Source organism: Hyaena hyaena, unplaced genomic scaffold (assembly GCF_003009895.1).
Source record: "Hyaena hyaena isolate Hyena2069 unplaced genomic scaffold, ASM300989v1 scaffold_116, whole genome shotgun sequence".
In the NCBI taxonomy this organism is placed as follows: domain Eukaryota; kingdom Metazoa; phylum Chordata; class Mammalia; order Carnivora; family Hyaenidae; genus Hyaena; species Hyaena hyaena.
In genome coordinates this window covers 1,731,987-1,745,946 of record NW_024080748.1, presented here as the reverse complement: position 1 = coordinate 1,745,946, position 13,960 = coordinate 1,731,987, and the positions used below count along the sequence as shown (strand labels likewise).

The following is a 13,960-nucleotide window of genomic DNA, read 5'->3' as shown; positions in this document are numbered from 1 at the left end:
CATGATAAAAAGAGGTTCAGACCCAGAGTGTCTAGGTTACTCCACCAGTCAAGCCACCTAGACCAACAGAAATGCTAGAAGAGGGACACCTGGGTGGCTCAGTCGGTTAAGCAGCCGACTCTTGACTTTGGCTCAGGTCATGGTCTCACGGTAGTGGGATTAAGCCCCATGTTGGGCTCCATGCTGAGCACGGAGCTTCACGGAGAATCCTGCTTGGGATTCTCTCTCCCCTTCTCTCTCTGCCCTTCCCCCACTCAAAATAAATAAATAAAGTTAAAAAAAAAAAAAAGGATATCCAACAAGAGGTGAAGAGAATCTGTAATGGGTGGTACAGAAAGGAGGTGATAAGTATTTTTGCAGCTTTGGGACCAGCCACAGAACTGTGGACTGAAACCCACCTTATATCCCTCCCCTGCAACTTTCACTACGACTTGTGGCTATCTAGAGTCCTGGAGAAGCTGAGATAAGGTGAAGTGAAGCAAGTGCATCTAAGTGGTGTTAGAGTTGAACCAAAGCAGACATAGGCGCCCCTGAGATCCCTTTCCCAGTTTGCTACACTTACCCCCAGCTGCCAACTCAGTTCTTGCTAAAGGTTCACATTTGCTACCCCACCAGCGAGTTATCCTTGGCTGAATGGATCCACCTCATAGTTTACATTACCCCCAGTCCAGGCTGCCTGTGACCGATGACTGCCCATCATTGGGGGTGTATAAAAGCCAAGATCCCTTGGCTCCAGCTGGGACCAGTGTATGGTGACATTTGCATACCAGAGCTCCCTGCAAGATGATGCTGAGGCGGGCCTCTGCTGACATATTCTGGGGCAGTCTTCTTCTTCCCTGTCTGACTTTCCTCGTTCCCTATGGGTTCCTCCGGAGCGCACAGCTTCATGAATCGTGTGCACAGGAATCCCCCACTTCTGGAGAACCTCACCCGAGGTTGCAAAGGTGATTTCAATTTCAACATGGGCACAAAACTTAAATGAAATGTAAATTGAAGTAATCACAAATGGAATTTGAAGTCACCCTCTTGACTAGGGATTCCCAGACCTGGGATTGATATCACACAGCAGGCTTCTCAAAATGCCATTGCCTGAGTCCTGTACTAAGGCCTCCTTAACCAAAACCCCAGAAGTGTAACTGCAAAGTCTCGATTGTCATAAAGCGCTCCTGGTATGACTGGTTATTAAGGTTTTGCAATCCGCTAGTTCAAATAGTTCATTTGTACTGATTTGTAGTGGACGGTATTGATATCCCTCTATATGAACTTGTAGGATGTACAAGATGAAACCCTGAGACCCCTCCCAATGGTACAAGTCTGCAATTCAGTTAACTAGTCATTACACATCAATATTCCTCAATGGGAACCAAAAATGATCTTGATTTTAAATCAAATGGAGGATGGTTATTCACTACACATATAATTTAATGTGAAATTTGACACAAAAATTTCTGAATATTGTACATTTAATTGATTACATTTTACAAAATGGTAATGATTCTTTTTACCATATAAATTGGTATGTGCTGCTGTATTGGTCGTTATAGACTAGGGAATGCTGTGGTAACAAACACCACCAGAATCTCAGCGACGTAACACAGAACAAGTTTATTTCCTTTTCATACAAAGTCCATAACATGTCTGAGCACGTTCAGACCTGCTGTCCTCCAGGTCCACCCCACTCAGCAGTGCAGGAAACTTCCATCTTATTTATTTCTGTGAGAGAGAGAGAGGCAGTGTGAGCAGGGGAGGGTCAGAGAGAGAGGGAGATACAGAATCTGAAACAGGCTTCAGGCTCTGAGCTAGCCATCAGCACAGCGCCCGACGCGGGGGTTTGAACCCATGAACCGTGAGATATGACCTGAGCCAAAGTCAGACGTTTAACTGACTGAGCCACCCAGGAGCCCCAGGAAACTTCCATCTTAAGGTACTTCCATCTCAACCTAAGGTTTAGAGTTTACTGATGCTGGAGAGACTTGCCCTGGAAGTTAAATGCTGTAGCCCTAAGGCAACCTCTGGCCATTTCCATTGATCACACAGATCGCAACCTACTGGGCAGAATTAGTAGTACAATAAATGCAAGTGCCAAGGGAGAATAAGCCCCAAGGAAGGGAATCCTGCTGTACGCCCAGAATGAGTGAAGAACTGCATATTGGGAAGACAAGCAATGTCTACAACAGTTATTAAATATAATGCAGAAGAATCATGAACGTGGAAAGAAAAAAAAGAAATATATATACATATATATACATATATATGTATATGTGTATGTGTATATATATATGTATATATACATATATATGTATGTGTATATATATATATATTCCACCACTGCTAGTTGGGTTTTGGTTTTGGTTTGTTTCCCTTGAATCGTTGAAAATACAAGTTCTGGCGCACCTGAGTGGCTAAGTCCATTAATCACCTGAGTGGCTCAGGTCATGATCTCACAGTTTGTGGGTTCGAGCCCTGCATCAGGCTCTGTACTGACAGAGCAGAACCTGCTTGGGATCCTCTCATTCCCTCTCCCTCTGTCCCTCCCCCCCCCACCATAAAAATAAATAAACTTAAAAAAGAAAAAGAAAATATAAGTTCTTTTGAATAATGTTTATTTTTATTTTATAATTATGTACTCTCACTGTAGAATATTTTTAAAGTACATCAATGTGTGTCAAAAAAAATTTAAACCCTTGCAACTTCACCTCCAAAATATAGCATACGATTTTTTTTCTTTTTTTTTAAGTAGGCTTCACACCCAGCACAGAGCCAGTGCAGGGCTTGAACTCACACCCTCAGATCAAGACTTAAAATCAAGGGATGCCTGAGTGGCTCAGTTGGTTGAGTGTCTGACTCTTGATTTCAGCTCAGGGCAGGATTTCACAGTTCATGGGTTCAAGCTTTATGTTGAGCTCTGCACTGACAGTGCGGAGCCTGCTTGGGATTCTCTCTCTGTATCTCTCTCTGCCCCCATCCTACTTGCTCTCATGTTCTCTCTGTCTCTCAAAAATAAATAATCAATTAATTAATTAAAGATTTTTTTAAAAGACCTGAAATTAAGACCTGAGCTGAGATCAAGAGTTGGAAGTTTAACCAACTGAGCCACCCAGAAGCCCCACCCACATACAATTTTTAATCGAAACTGGAAACATACTATTTACCCTTATTTGTAATATGATTGTTCTCCTTATCAATACATATGAATTCAATTTTTAATTCCACTGTGCTAATGATCATGGATTGTGATTTCAACCACGGTACTTCTCTCTGGATCTCAGTTACTTTGTTTCTAAAATGGGAATATTACAAGAGAGCATCTCTCAGCTGGTCTTCCAGGTCTGATGATTTGTGAATCTATGCAGCTCCTGATGTCCGTATACCTTCCTCTCTCTCTCTCCTCTTCTCATATACCTGGAAATGAAGACCTTGAACCAGCCTCCTTCAGATTCTACTTTCAGGACCCAGAATAACTTCCAGGGGTAGGGCTCCTGTCTGTCAGAGTGATGCCCTGGGGCCTCAGTTGCTTTCAACCAGATATACTAAATCTCCTTAGGGCCCGCATCCCTGGCCAAATGGTTGTTAGAAATTTTTGCCAAACCAGATTACCATTACTTGGAATTGGTGAATCTCAGAGGATGTTTGATTAGATAAGATGTATTGGGGCTTGTTTCCCCCCACCCCCACCCAAGATAATGGAAGCTCATAAGACAAGGACTTTGTTTTGTTCACAACTTGTACACCTGTCACTTAGGAAGTTTCTGATACATAGTAGGTACTCGGTAAGTATTTCATCATTTGAATAAGTGAATCTAACCTTCTCCCTACCCTTTTCTAGAAGTCCTAAGAAGGACTCCTGCAACATGTGTTTCTACACCTGCAACAACTGAGAGCTGATTACGTCCTGGAATAACCGACCACACTGTCACACTGAGAAACAGGCACCACTGGATGATGGCAGTGTGGAACTCAACATACGTGCCCCCCCAACAGGGCAGACACGTCAAATGGGCAAAAGCTGTCTCTGGGAGTGAACATACAACCTTCAGAAACAGTAACTTCCCTAGTTGTAGGCTGTATATTACTTTATAGGACATATCTGCCCTTTTTTAAAATCCTACCTTGAGGATTAGGCAGAGGCAGGATTTAAATTCAGGCAGGATTTTATTTGTTGAAGGGCTGAGCCTGTCTGCAATTTTTATATCGGTCACCAGGGGGCGCACGTGTTGCTTAAATCATCCCCACCATCTCCCTGGCTGGGGACCTGCAGAGTCTGAGGGTGACACTGGACTTGAAAGAATTAAATAATCACAGATATTTAGGTCCTACAACAAAGGAATGATGCTAAGACTACCTAGCAAGATAGATATCAGGGGCACATTACATCTACTGAGAAGAGTGGATAGAAATCCTTCCTTTACCACCCACTAAATACCCAGAGGAGAGGAAGCCAAAAACTAACTGCTGAGTATTATGGCTTCAAAATGAAGAGGCATCAGGGTCTTGCTGACCTTGAAGGAGAGTCACAGAGACCTGCTGGTGCTGCCTTATTCTCTAAATCTCTGGCAGTCTCCTACAATGTTAGTGCTCTAAGGAAGGACGAAAGCATGCATTTCCTCCAATCTTCCATGTTATAGATGGGGAAACTGAAGCCCAGAGGAAAATAAATTACTTACCCAAGGTGAAATGACTGTCTAATGGCAGAGCCAGGATTAAAACTCAAGAGTTCATTTCACTGAGTATTTAATAGTTTGACTGGGGAGGGGGTGGTCTTTAGCAATAACCCTCTGGATTCAGGGAAACCTAAACTCTGTTGGCGATAAGACTGATCTTTTTAGAAGAGATTATTGATTTTGACATCTTTGCTTCAAAGAGATAAGAGAGAGAGAGAAGAGAGAGAGGCATGGAGGATGGGAAGGGAAAGGAAAAGAAGAGAAGGGGTGGGGAGGGGAAAGAAAGGGTGGGGAAGGGAAGGGAGAAGGGGAAGCGGGAAGGGAAGGGAAGGAGAAGGGAGGAAGGAGAGGGGAGGGGAGCGGAGGAGAGGGGAGGGAAGGAGAGGGGAGGGGAGCGGAGGAGAGGGGAGGGAAGGAGAGGGGAGGGGAGCATAGGGGAGGGAAGAAAAAGGAAGGGGAGAGAAGGGGAGGAGAGAAAATGGAAGGGGAGAATAGAGGAGGGGGAGTGGGGGGGGGAGGGCAGGGCAGGGAGACAAGAGTTTTCTGCTGGCCCTGTCTCCAGGCAGCCTCTGGTTCTGCTCTCTTCCTAGCAACAGAAGCTACGCTGCATTGTTTGAAGCACTCATTTTTTTTTTTCAAAATCAAAAGATGAAGGATAAACTCCCAAAACAAAAGGCATTTTTCTTCCAAGAGCTTAGATAAATCATAATTCAAGGACAAAAGAGTCAAGGGTGAGCAATCCCTCAAAAACCACCTGCAGAACAATTACGTATTGTCAATAGCAGAACTCATTTCTGAATTGCAGACTTGGAGGGCCTTGGAATCGTCATGTTCATGTTCGAAGGCCTCACTTTACAAATGAGGGACGTGCGGTTCACAGAGGGGAAGGGGTAGGCTCATAACTCAAATGCTTTCGGAGGCCAGGGAAATGAAGCAAGCTGGGCACAGATAAGAGACCTTTTAGTTATGCCGCAAAAAATACGCGACTTTCCTCTAAGAAAAATGACAGGCGAAGCCTGTTGACAAATGGCAAATAGCACATGGCTTCAGTGAAGGGTTAAGACTGGGAACTGAGGCAAACGGGAAGTGCACCGCTCCAGGGGGCACACTGGTCACTGCCATGTAGGCACGGGAGCCTGAAGTTGCCAGGTCTTCTGGTTTTGTTGTTGTTGTTTTAATGATGACAACTAGTTTGAATTAGTTGCAGGCCAAACAGAGCCCTTCTAGAATCTGGATTGAGCCACAAGTTTTTGGTGTGTGCCCTCTGGGCTGGAGGACTGTGGGATGGCAGGGAGGGGGCCTTCTGGGAAGCCCCGTGCTCTGGGTAGAGCTCGGCCAGCCCCTTCCAGGAACAACTTTTCTCTGGCCTCTGTTTTCTCATCTGAAATGTGGAGGGGACGGAGTGGGGGATTTCCAAGGCGGATCTGGCAGTCTCTGGGTTTCTGAGTGTTCTTTACAGATGGAGGTGCTCAATTAGCAAGGCATTCTGGGTAGGTCACAGGGTCTGGAGGCAAAAGGTCCACAGAAGTCGATATCCGTCCCTGTCCCTGTCTTACTAGAACTTCAAGCACCACATGTCTAAAACTGAGCTCTCATGTCCCACACCCAAATGGCTCCTCAGGTAGCCTTCACCCGCACCATAGAGGGCCCTGCCTCACCTAGTTCTCCAAGTCAGAAACCCTGCCCTCATCCTAAAACCTTCCCTCACTCTCCACCGTCCGCCAACCAGCAAACCCTGTCAATTCCACTCTTGATCTGTCAACTGCTCACTCCATTCCATCTCCAGGGCCAACATCCTAATCCAGGAAGCCATGCTTTTTCACCCGAATCACCCCACAACTCTCTCCCTACCTCCACTCTTGTCTCTCCAGCCCATTCTTCAAACTGGCAGTCAGAGCTGTCCTCATAAGCACAAGTTCCCAGCTTAAAATCCTTCCATCGCTACCCTCAAGACAAAATCCAAACTCAACACAACGCCCTCCGTTTTGTTTTCTGCCGGGCATTGCTCATGCTCTAGACTCTTCTCTTGCCACTGCCCCAAATGGCCTGCCCTGGAGCTGGTGAACTCCTGGAGAGAAAAATACCTCAGCTTGTTAACCAATGAGTTCCCAGAACCTAGCACGGTCCTGACCCCTGAGAGCCGCTTGCTGTTTGATGAAAGAACGAGCCAACGGATGGACGAATGAGTGAATGGAGGGGTGAATGAAGGAATGGATGGGTGAATGAGTGAGTGAATAAATGAATCCAAGGACTCCTTCACTGCCATGTACTCTAGAGCATGTGCTCTCTCCCTTTCTCTACCTGTAAACATGCCTGATCTTACTTACAAGTGATTATGGGGAACAAATTAGACAACAGGTGCAAATGGCCTTCAGAACTTACAAAAGCACAATGTAGACACTCGTTGCTACATACCTTCTCTGTGTTTCACTCTCCTAGCTCAGTACCTACTTAAGTATCTGCGTCATAGCCTTAAAGTATGAGTTAAATTAGCAAATGTATGTAACATGTTTTGAATAGTACCTGACACACTATCCATGAGTGTTACTATGATGATAGTAATGACGACACTGATGAGTAATCTTTACAACCCTCTGAGGTGCCAGATGTAACGGACTTTTGTGGTAACAGGCCCCTGGTTTCCCCTTGGGAGAAGTCTGGATGGGACTGTCAATCAAGGTGTGCCCTCCTCTAGCTAGTGGGTGAGTCTACAACCATAACACAGCCAATCAAACTCTCACTCTCCCAGGACTTTGAGTCTTGAGTGGCAGGAAGGAAAGAAAACCACGTTAGGTGCTCAGGCATCTCTATGGCGACACCTGGATGTGACTGTGGGGATGTGTCAACCCTACAAACCTGACCCCACCTTTCCAAGCATGGTCCTTCAGCCTTCCCTTCCAACCACAAGCTCTGCCATGACCTTCCAACAAATTCCCCTGTGCTTAAGTTAGCCAATAGTCACTTCTGTGGCTTGTTGCCAGAGACCTGGGGCCATCACTGCTCCGGGGTAAGGAAACTGATCAGCCATTAACATCTGTGTGACCTCGGACAAGGCATTTCTCCTTCTTGTGCTCAGTAGACTCTTTCCTGAAGTGGAGGGTCTTGACTAGCTGGTTGTTTCCAGCCAATCAGCAGAACCTTCTGGGGAACTTTCTTAAGATCAAACCCCGCCCCATCCTACTGAGTCAGACTGTAGGGGCTGGGGAAGGGGGGGGGCTTAGGGGGAGGGGCCCGAGAATCTGTATGTTTTGAATTGTTCTCCCAAATGATTCTGAGATGCAGCCATCCTGGGAAGCACTGGACTTGACATGAGAGCAGAGGGTCGGGATTCTCAGTGCTTCTCTGCTGCTGCTGCTCTCTAGGATGTCAGGTTCAAGTCAAGTCCCATCATTCCCCCCACCCCCCAGCAGAAACCTCTTATAGCTCCCCAGCACATGAGAATGAACCCCGAACTTCCCCAGCCTCCTCTCCCACCTCATCTCTCCCTGGCCTCCCTGCTGTGCCGACAAGAGGAAGTTCTGCCTGGAAAGCCCTTCCCCTACTCTGCATGGTCAGCTCCTTCTTGTGACTCAAGTCTCTGCTTCTGAGTGGCCCTCCCTGAACACCCAGTCAGAAGTGGCTCTCCCTCTGCCTTCCCTCTCCATCACCTCGCCCTCTTTTCCTTTCCTTCATTGCACTCACCACTATCTGAAATTACCCTTTTATTCATTATTTTAACCTGGTTCATAGGCACTAGAACATACACTCCATGAGAGCCAGGAAGCTGACCGTCATGTTCTCTAACAGGAACCCAGCCTCTGGAATAGTGGCCAGCTCAGAGAATGCCCTCCATAAAATATTTGGTGAATGAATCTGCTTCGTAGGATCCCAGAGAGAGACAAAGTTCTGGCTCCCACACCTCCTGACACAAGTGTTTCTGATGTTTCTTCCTGAGATTGGCAGCCAGGTGCCCTTGGCCTTCACCTTGAGCTGACAGGCTGGTGTCTGCGGCTCCCAGAGGCTTGGCCCAGATCTGAGGCCAGCTCCTACAGCCAGATCACATCACACCCCCAACCCTCATCCACCCTAGCAATTGGGCTCAGCTCAGCTTCTCCTCTGACAAACCTTGTTAATGTCCTTGGCTTTTCACTCTTCAGGCTTGCGGCCAGGAAATACGACTCCAGAGGTGAGTTCTTAGGAACACAAAGATGTCCTCTTCTCTTAAGTCAATTATTTCACACAAATGCTCCGCTTTTCATTTTCCCATCATCTCCATCCCCACAGCATCTGCTCCAAACCCCAAGCCCTTGGGAATGCTACTTGGAAACCATTCCCAGACCCCTAAATGAATTACCTTTACCAATTTAGATGTGGGATAATGCCCAGCTTTTGTTGAGAGACCTCATCAAAATCAGCTTCATGAATCCCACTTATGCATTTGCTATAACAATGATACCAAGGTCATTGGCCACAGGGTCCCTAAGAGTCTACCATCAAAAAAAGTTTCCTGAAGACTTGCTCTGAGAGCTTAGTGCTAGAGCTACCTTGAATTCTTTGTGGAAACGAACAGGAGGAAAATAAAGAAGAAAAGAAAGGAGGAAGGAAGGAAAGAAAATATGAGCTAGAAAAAAAAATGACCTACTTTGCCAGTTTAGACATACTGGTCTCTTTTTTCCTCTCTGAAATAATCATTCAAGCGTTCAGCAAACATTTATTGAGCACCTACTATATAGCAGGCATTGTCTGTGACCCTTGGGATCTATCAAGTGTTCCAGTCAACAATGTGTGCCCATGTGGACTTTGTATTCCAGTGGAGGAAGATGGACAATGAAACAGTGAGTATATTAAACAGATAAGCTCTCTAATTTAAAATTAAAATAAAAAAGATTCATAAATAAAGGTGTTAATAAAGAATATGTTAAGGATACCTTATGTTATATCAAATATACAATATGGCTTACAAATTACCCAATATGTGAGGAGGTGAAATGTGCCAACATAGAAGGAAAAGGTGAAGGGGTATTGGGGCAGCTGAAGGGGAAGAATCAGCCTCCGCTATTAAGGACAGAGGTCAAGGTGAACCGCATCAAGGAAGTATGCCTGACCAAAGACTTGAACGCTGTGAGGACATGAGTTCCATGTGCTAACTTTTTCCCTCTCTTTTTGACATCCAAGAAGATCAGAACGGGCTTTGGGGCTCAATTTCAGTACACTAGAGGCCCTTGTGGTCTGCATATTTATGGTCTTTTGTCCCTTGGGGAGGCAGGGCAGGACAGTGGTGAAGGGTATGAGTTCCCAAATCAAACTAGATTCAAATATTGGCTCTACTGCTCACTGGCTATGGGGCTTTGGGCGTCATAGTTAATCTCTCTCCCCCTCAGTCCCCTATGCCTCAAAATGAAAATCATGGTAGCACTGACCTGATGGAGCTCTTTTAGGGATTAAATAAAACAATGTACACAAATTCCTTTGCACTCAGGAAGAGCTCGATAAAAATCAGCGGTAATTACCAAGCCTTGATCCTGTCTCTCAAAGTGTATTTACATTTTCCTTGGTCCTGATTCTCTATCCTTATTGATATTTTAACATTGTTTTATGGTTTCTGTTCCTGTGGTAAGCTACCTCAAATCCTTTGTGGATTGGGGTGGGTTATAAATAAGTAAGTAAATAAATAAAATCTGGATAGGGAAACATTTTCACTGAAGCAAAACATTTCATTATCAGTCGAGTGAATTCCGAGTGAGACCAAAAGCAAGAAATATTGACTCTAATCTCTAAGAGCCCATCAAAAGCCACCAGCAAGACATTCTCTGGTTACTCAGACCATCTTTCTCTCCTCCTTCTCTTTCCTAAACCTCTCTTCGTCCCTGCCTCCAGAAAGGGTAAATGAGTCATACAAAGTGACCCAATAAGCCTAAATCCTCCCAACCCCCCATCGACTTCAACATCACGGGACTCAAGGAACTCTCCTTTTCCATCAGAGAAGAAAAAGGATATAGGTGGGCTCACTCATCACGCTGATGGGGTTAAGAGAAAGACAGGTGCTGCTCAGGGCACTGAGTCAGATATAGGCCAGAATCTCACTCCTGTCGTTAATTAGGGAGTGCTGTGGCCATGGGGAGGCCCCTGGACCTCTCTGGGTCTCAGTTTCCCTATTGGTAGTAACAATGCCTCCCTCCTAATGTACTCATGCAGATGGAAGGAGAGAATACAGGGATATAACATGGGAATATCTTGTTTTGAAAGCCTTTAATAAAAGTTAGACTGGGGTGCCTGGGTGGCTCAGTTGGTTAAGCGTCAGACTTTGGCTCAGGTCATGATCTCACAGCTCATGGGTTCGAGCCCCACGTCAGGCTCTATGCTGACAGCTCAGAGCCTGGAGCCTGCTTCGGATTTTGTGTCTCCCTCTCTCTCTGTCCCTCCCCTACTTTCATTCATGCTCCCTCTCTCAAAAAAAAAAAAAAATGAAAAAAAAAGTTAGACTTTCCTTCCTTAACTGCACCCCAGGGTAACACTCACCGGACAGCGGGGGATCTGAAACTCTTCAATAGGAAAAGGATGTACAGGATAGAAACAAGGGGACAAGACTAGTTTAGCTCTATCCCTATGTGATACAAAGGCCCTAAAAGGAGCAAAGGAGACAGATCATTTTTTGAGGCTCTCCTAATTCATAGGTATATTCATGTAGATATATACCATGCAAGTGTATTATCATATATATCATCACAGTGCCTCACTGTAGCTCTTTGAGATGAACACTGTTAATCACCTCTTTCCGCTAGGGATGGGCTCGGAACTCAGAGCAGCCAGCTATGAAGGTCTGCAAAGCAGCACTGGCCTTCTGGAGTTGCCTTTATGAAGGGCAATAAGTAGCCTCCACCCAGAGCATCCCAAGCACCACTGACAGAAACCTGTGAGGTCCTGGCCCTACTGGAGTGTCTTGCTTCTGTGACTCCTGAGCCAGGTTCAAAAAGAATCTGGGCCGGGCTGATCTTGCAGAGGCTCTCAGAGCCCTTTTCCTCCCCCATCTCCTCCAATGGCCCCCAGGGCCTTCCCTGTTAAGGCACCCCTGCTCTATGAACTTGGGCTTGGGAATTAGCTAGATCTGAATTCGAAACACACACCCTTCACGTATCAACTGTATGACCTTAAGTCACTTACTCTTTCTGGTTCCTCTTCTGAAAATGGGGGTATCAAAATGCCTGCCTCCCAAAGTTACCATGAAGATTAAATAGAGCGGTGCACTGAAAATACACAAAACGGTGCCTAGGGCATACTAAGCGATCATTTATGGCCATGGCCGCTGCTATTGTTACATTGTCGCCATTACGGAGAATCCGCCTTATGCGGAAGGACAGCTCTCAGGGAGGGAGAGCAAGACCTTGAGCAGCAACTGACATGTCTACTCCTTCCTTAAGACCAACCGACAAGGCCTGGTTATCAGACATTTGATCCTTCCCCTCAGGCACAGGCAACTACTTAAGGATAAGAAGACGACCTAGCCAGCCTCTCTGTGCCCCTCCTAGGAAAAGAGACTTATCAAGATCTAGGCCTTTCAATCACTGCCTTTGATCCACAAATATGTACTGATGAGAGAGATAAGGGACCCAGCCCTTTCCCAGGAGTTTATAGTGTGTTTGGGGGGCGGGGGGGTGGGGGGGAGGTGGAGACAAGGAACTGCTATCACAGCAGACAAAAAGGAAATGAGTACTGAGTATCCTTGGGTTTATGAGTGAAGGCTCCATGGAGAAGGAGGTATTTCAACTGGACCTTACAAACTAGGTAAAACACAGGGGCATGGCTTTCCAGGCTGAAAGCACAGCACGAACAAAGGATAGACATGGGAACAACATAGTTTGTTTAGAGAATAGAATTTTGGTGAGCCTGGACACTGGAAGGCCAAAGGACAGAGGTGAGAGCTGGCAATGAAGGACCAGTGAGCCGCAGGAAACGCACAACAAAGGTCATGACTACCATGGAGAACATAGGGGGAGCGGGCCTGCAATTTAAAATAGGATCGTCACAGAAGGCCTCTTGGAGGAGACACATTAAAGAGGTAAAGGATCAAGCCATGTGACTACCTTAGGGGAAGTTTCCAGGCAGAGAAAACAGCCATGCAAATGTCCAGAGGCCAGAGTGGGTGCCATGTTGGTTGGTGATGCATTTAAAAAGGCTGTTGCGACTGGAGTGGAAGGAAGTGAAGTTAGAGAGTTCAAAGGGAGCCAGCGCTTGAGAAGCCTTGCAGGCTGTTATAGGGGTTTTAGCTTTCGCTTGGATGAAATGAATCCACTGTAGGATTTCCGGTAAAGTAGACTTACGTTTTAAAAGGATGGCTCTGACTGCTGTGTAGAGAATCAACTGCAGGGGGCCAAGGGTGGAAGCAGGGAGGCCAGTCAGGAGGCTATTGCAGAAATCCAGACGAAAGAGGGTGGTGGCTGCAACCAGGGTAGCAGATGTGTGGTGGTGCGCCTCGGTTTCCCCATGTAAAAATGGAGCGTAGGATCCCCGCTCTGGGTGCAGCCTGCCGCCTCAAAAAGCCCCCATCCGGGTGGAACATCTGGAACCTCCGGCCGGCAGGGTGCCAGCCTGGGGAATGTGGGATTGTGGGGTGCGTGGGCAGCTCCTTGCGCGTCCCGGCTCACGGTGCCCACGAGAAAGCCAAGACAGGTGCGCGCCCCGCGGCGAGCGTCAGGCGGGAGAGACCTGGTGGAGGGAGGTGCATCCCTAGGGACTGAAGAGGGAAGAGGGAAGGCAGGTGCCTCCTCCGAGACCCGGAGCAGGTCCTGGGCACCCGGCACTGTGTGCGCCCGGGTATGCAACCACTCTGTGCAGATGTTGGCATCGTGCGAACAACATCGGGGAGCGCCACAGCACTCTCTCCATGCATACTCCCCCCGCCCCCCCTCCCCCAGCACTGACCCCTTTGTCTCGCTTTCCTCTACCCCCATCTGTCTGACTGTACGTCCCGCACTGGGTTCCGTGCGTACGGCCCCGCTGGGGTCCCTCTGGCGGTCGCCGAATAGGCGCAGCCCGGGCCCGGGGCTCCCGTGAAGAGAAAATCATGAATGAAATGCATGCGGTTCTCGCGCTTCCCCGCCCTCCCTGTCCAGGCAACCTCCGCGCGGGGGCGGCGCGCGCGCGGGGACTCCGAACGGAGTAGGGGGGAGGGGGCGCCTGAGATCTGGGTCGGGGACTAAGGGTCGGAGAGCCGGCCCCGCTTGGGCCCTGGGCGCTGCCGGAGCTCCGGCGCCCCGCCCGCCAGCCCCGCGGGCCCTGCGCAATCCCCGGGGAGAGGCGCCAGGCCGCCCGGGGGCGGGGCG

General features: G+C 47.5%; 1 protein-coding gene and 1 long non-coding RNA gene across 2 annotated transcripts in view; one reads left to right on the top strand and one right to left on the bottom strand.

Moving 5' to 3' along the window:
* Positions 1–1,586: 1,586 nt before the first annotated feature.
* Positions 1,587–13,492, bottom strand: LOC120234806. Its single transcript, XR_005529203.1, has 4 exons — positions 12,959–13,492; positions 12,722–12,822; positions 8,766–8,833; positions 1,587–1,713 (listed from the first exon to the last, which is right to left on the bottom strand). It is a non-coding gene; the product is annotated as an uncharacterized LOC120234806 (long non-coding RNA).
* Positions 12,407–13,960, top strand: part of PTPN5 (protein tyrosine phosphatase non-receptor type 5) — a 57,420-nt gene continuing 55,866 nt past the window's right edge. The window contains exon 1 of the mRNA XM_039236800.1: positions 12,407–12,422. The gene's annotated coding sequence lies outside the window, so the exon portion shown is untranslated. The remainder of the gene's footprint in view (positions 12,423–13,960) is intronic.